The sequence below is a fragment of the Pseudophryne corroboree genome, chromosome 2, assembly GCF_028390025.1.
Source record: "Pseudophryne corroboree isolate aPseCor3 chromosome 2, aPseCor3.hap2, whole genome shotgun sequence".
In the NCBI taxonomy this organism is placed as follows: domain Eukaryota; kingdom Metazoa; phylum Chordata; class Amphibia; order Anura; family Myobatrachidae; genus Pseudophryne; species Pseudophryne corroboree.
Window position 1 is genome coordinate 351,990,692 of NC_086445.1, and position 5,320 is coordinate 351,996,011.

Genomic DNA, 5,320 nt, shown 5'->3' on the forward strand with positions numbered 1-5,320 from the left:
TTATTTTTTCTACAGTATATGCATACAGTACAGTATACAGTAAGTACAGTACAGTATGCAGTACAGTATCTCTCCTTCCTACCCCACACAGCCCATAGACTGTTTCATGCATTGCCAGCCCTCCCACACCATCCTGAAACCCTGTATCCCCCTCACAAATCCACTCTTACCCCAGGGATAAACTTACCTCCCCTTGCACTCAATGTCAGACTGGGGCATGAAGAGCCTACCGTGGAAATGTAGTGGTAGTGGCCCATGCATAGGGGTGTGGCCAGCCACCACATTGGTTAACCTAACCATTAGAGACTGCATGGGCTGGGGTCCTTGATATATATACTGTACAGTCCATATTGCTAGTGTGTGCATGTAAATGTAGCAGATTAATAACAGCAATGCATGATAAAAAATACACCATAGTCCTGTGCATTATAATGGAACATACAGTATACATAATGTATAATTCAAGTGCACAGTCTGTAACCTTTTCCCTAGAGGAGGAGGTGGGGCTTCCAGGCAGTAGGGCCCACCGGGGGATTTCCCTATACCCCTGTGGGCCAGTTTGACCCTGCTTGCACTCCCTAGTATCCAGACATGAACATGGCAAAGCAGTATCCTGACCTAAAATTGTCCAGAATTTAGTCCTGGGATTGGCCAGTAACCTTGTTTTTATATGCTGGCCAGCGTTGAGCATCCTCAGGAGGCTGAGATGCTGCCCGGCTCCCCTTGCTCATCTCTCCCTTGCTCCGGCTGAGTGCACTGTGCAGCATGATGTGTAGTCATAGGTGACGCTGAGCAGCCAGCCACCCGCCAGTCCTCACCACCGCCCTGCACCTCCTAGCCACTGGATCTCACAGGAAGTGTCCCACCCACCCTCCTTCCCGTCCAGATTGCGGTGAGTTATCTGAGCTGGTCAGGGCAGAGGGGGTGGGGCACATTGAAAATACTGAATAAATCACAATTGTACGGTACTGTTCTGTATTTGACAATACTTACAAGCTCGGCGGAGGCTCCTTTCCTGCCTTGTACGGCGATGTTCTTCCACCCCTGTAAAAAAAGATATACAGTATACAGTAATGGCAGCATACTGTACAGCACATTGACAGCATCTTTATGACATCACAATCAATGGAATTGTTCATTCTAGTACCCTGCACCTAATCACTCAGGAGGACATAGTGTACTTTACTGTGTTGAAAATTTAAGGGGCAGATTTTGAAATGTGACATACCTGTACAGTACACTTACAGTATATCTACAGTACAGTAGTATACTGATTACATTAGGTCCAGGGCATTAGGCAGAATACTACCTTTATAGACATTGTGACACACATTAGCATTGCCCTTATAAACATTATGACACACATCAAGATGCGGCCCTCATGCAGCCCTCTCACCCTTAACCATCTCAGTACTGTACATTACAGTATACAGTAAATTTATTTCATGACAGATGATGCAGCACTCACCTGAATCCATCTTACAGTATTCACGTCATGTCACAGTAGTGCAGTTTATTCACGTCACAATACTGTCCTTGATTCACGTTGTGTCACACAGTAGAGCACCTTATTCACGTTACTGTACTGTACGTCACAGTAGTGCAGTAGTATATCCACATTACATCACAAAGTAGAGATCTGCCACAGTCATGGACCTTATAACATGTTATGCAAGAGAAATGCACCTTATAACACATTAGGCTACAGTAATGAGCCTTAGAATAAATTCTGCCATAGTAACGTCCCGTAGAATAAATTCTGTCACAGTAATGTCCCTTAAAATAAATTCTGCCACAGTAACGCCCTTAGAATACAATCTGCTACAGTAATGCACTTACTGTACAATACTATCTGAAACACAAATCTCCCTTAAAATACAATCTGCCACAGTAATGCCCTTAGAATACAATCTGCCACAGTAATGCCCTTAGAATACTTTCTGAAACACAAATGTCCCTTAGATTACAATCTGCAACATGAATGCCCCTTAGAACACAGTGACCTTACCATACAGCACCTGACTGTCATTTATAGTACATTAAGACAAACAGTAATGCTGCTACGGTTGTAATACAGAAGATAGATATTAAAAAGATAGACAGTCATTTGGTTGACTGTAAAAGGTCGACAGTCAAAAGGGTGACAAAGGGTCGACAAGGTCAAAAGGTTGACACTCAATATTCTAAAACATTTTTTAATCCCAATTTGTTGCAAAGCATCCCATCGCGGGTTTGCTTTCGCTACACTTCAAGCACGATGGGTTGCTTTGCACGCCAAAACTTTGCTAATGGTGATACAGTACTGTACAGTAGTTTGGGACATGGATAGTCAATTTGATGAAATGTGTACACTCGCCACACTTTGGGCTTGGTTATTAATGGTAATAGTACAGTAACAAGGTAACTAATGGTAATAGTCTTTGACAAGGATAGTAAATGCAGCAAAAGTTGGAAATATGTAATTAAAAAAATGTGTTGACCTTTTGATTCTGCAGACATTTTGATCCTGTCGACCTTTTGACCCTGTTTACCTTTGCGCACTGTTTACCATTTGACTGTCGACACTGTCGACCTAATGAATATCGAACATTAGTGGACGACCTATTCACTGTAGACATTTTTATAGTAGTGTAGATCTACAGGTACTGTATAGACCATATACCTGCTGCTACAGCAGACCCTGTTTTATACAGCACCTGTAATTACAGTAACTTAAAGTACAGTAATCTACTGTACAGTACTTACAATTCTGGATATTCTGGAGGTGTCCGAGGGTCCTCCTCACAAGGTCACTCCACCTCTGGAGTAACCTCACCATCCTGCCCCTGTTAAAATCATAAAAAAATATGGAGGATACCGCACTGATTATAATATATTGTAAATATCAATAATAAGACCAATAATGATGAAGAAATAACCACAAATAAACAATTTGTTAGGAAATCAATCTTTGTTAATGTTTAGTTGGTGGTGCACCCTGAGTCAGAGTTATGCAGGACAGAACTGGGAAGAAAGAAGAAGACTCTTTTGTGGGTGCACTCTTAGAATAAACAGATAAAGACTGAAATATATAGCTTATTTAAAACAGAATATATTTTATTAGTACAAGTAAAAAAGATTATTTCACTTGGTGTATCCTAGACAAACTTGTTGACAAATAAACAAAATACATTGACAATGAACCCTCATAATCTCTGGTCGCCTTATTGCATTCAGGGTAAATCCAGAGTATGGTGACCAGATGTGAAGGTGTATTAAAAAATATAGATATCAATATTCACAACCCAAACTGGGCCCATTCACGCTGTAAGCACAGTGATACCGCCATGTTAGTCAGTACTAAAGATGGATAGCTCCTCAAAGTGTTAATTAACTCAAATCACTCGTAGGGCAGTGCAGTAATACCCATAAGGATCATAGTCAGTCAATTAAATAAATGTTGGTGCCGCTTCCCCCTTCGTGGTCAAGGGGTAAGTTCAGCGGTTATGATATCATTACCCGTGGTCCGAAAGAAGATGGCAGGGTGACCGGAAGATGCATTTCGCCCTTTTTTCAGCATTCTATCACAGTCAGTGTCTATTTATTTGAATCTGTAACTCTACTTTTTCTCCTTTTTCCTATCTTCTTTTTCTTTTTACTGGACTCTCACCGGCGATCCATTGGTGTATTCCTACCTTTGCCTAAAGCCGGCAGCAAATCCCATCTCTTTGATATAGTTTCTACTTTGCCTTTTCTCATCCTTAAATTTTTCGTCACATATTGTAGTATGTGAACTCTTATCAGTAATCCCAGAGTTTAACTGCAGTTTTGCATCTACTATCATACCACACTGTGTACGCCCGAATCCGTCCGATCTTGGAAGCTAAGCAGTGTTGGGCTGGGTCAGTACTTGGATGGGAGACTGCCTAGTAGACCCGGTTTAATAGAATCTCCAGCCATGGGCGTACTCTGTGCCTAATGCTGACAGCAGATTCACGGTTCTTTTCATTTTGCACATCTCATCTTTTTCCTTATAGAGGACAATAGCTTGCAGATGTAAATTTAATTCTTACCCATTATTGTTGAATATCGTCAGCAAAACATACCCATTGGTATATTGGCCCAGTTTGGGTTGTGAATATTGATATCTATATTTTTTAATACACCCTCACATCTGGTCACCATTCTCTGGATTTACCCTGAATGCAATAAGGCGACCGGAGATTATGAGGGTTCATTGTCAATGCATTTTGTTTATTTGTCAACATGTTTGTCTAGGATACACCAAGTGAAATAATCATTTTTTACTCGTAACTAATAAAATATATTCTGTTTTAAATAATCTATATATTTCAGTCTTTATCTGTTTATTCTAAGAGTGAACCCATAAAAGAGTCTTCTTCTTTCTTCCCAGTTCTGACCTGTTAAAATCATGCAGGATTGCCCTGATGACCCTCCTGTATGCCCTCAGCTTCGCCTTGTTGCTGGTGAGAGCTCGGTCCCGCCAGCAAACGAGGAGTCACAGCTCTCCCATGCTGTGGGGCCTATCACGGCATGCTGCCATTTTCCCCACAGTATGGAGCATACAGTATACAGCATCAGAGATTTGCATCCCAGACGTGCGTCCCTGCCACGCATCCCTGCCACGCGTCATAGGTTGTTCATCTTGTGGCCGTGATGCAGGATGTCAATACAAGTACAGTAAACTGGTTTATACTGTACAGTATTGTGTGCAACAGCAGACAGTTACAGTAGTTATGGAAACTGTTCTTTTCCTGTGTGCATAATCATATTCAAACTTCCCGTTGGTTTTCATTGTGCTGTAACAGCTATGGGATTTGGACGCTTATACGCTACAATACAATACAGTGTATCCCTAATGTCAATGGACCATAGCTTGTAACACATTCTATAACTGTGGCTGTAACATGATTTGCGTCTCTATACACTATTTATATTAATCACTCATTCTATGGGAATTACATATAAATTTACAGAACCCTAACGTCATATGAACCTTTGTTTTACATGATCGCTTGCGTCTGTATACACTATTTAAATTGATTGATTTATTGGTTAATTTTTTTTGGGTGACAACAGAGGATGAATACTACAGTACTCTCTGTGAAATGAGCAGGCTCCCAGGGAAGGGGGAAGGAGAAGGGGGAGACAAAGACACTTCAGATACTGTATTGTCTTTGAACACAGTATTTAGAAACCACCTCCCCCTTCCCCTTCCCCTGGGAGCATGCTCATTTCACAGACAAGGAGGGAGGTCAGGTTACAATAAATTGACATCACAATACTATACAGTATGTAAATGGGAAGCTGATAAGAAGTG

At 41.3% G+C, this 5,320-nt stretch overlaps 1 pseudogene; it reads left to right on the top strand.

Annotated features, from left to right (window-relative positions):
• Positions 1–3,811: 3,811 nt before the first annotated feature.
• Positions 3,812–3,929, top strand: LOC135052520 (5S ribosomal RNA; annotated as a pseudogene).
• The last annotated feature ends 1,391 nt before the right edge of the window (positions 3,930–5,320 follow it).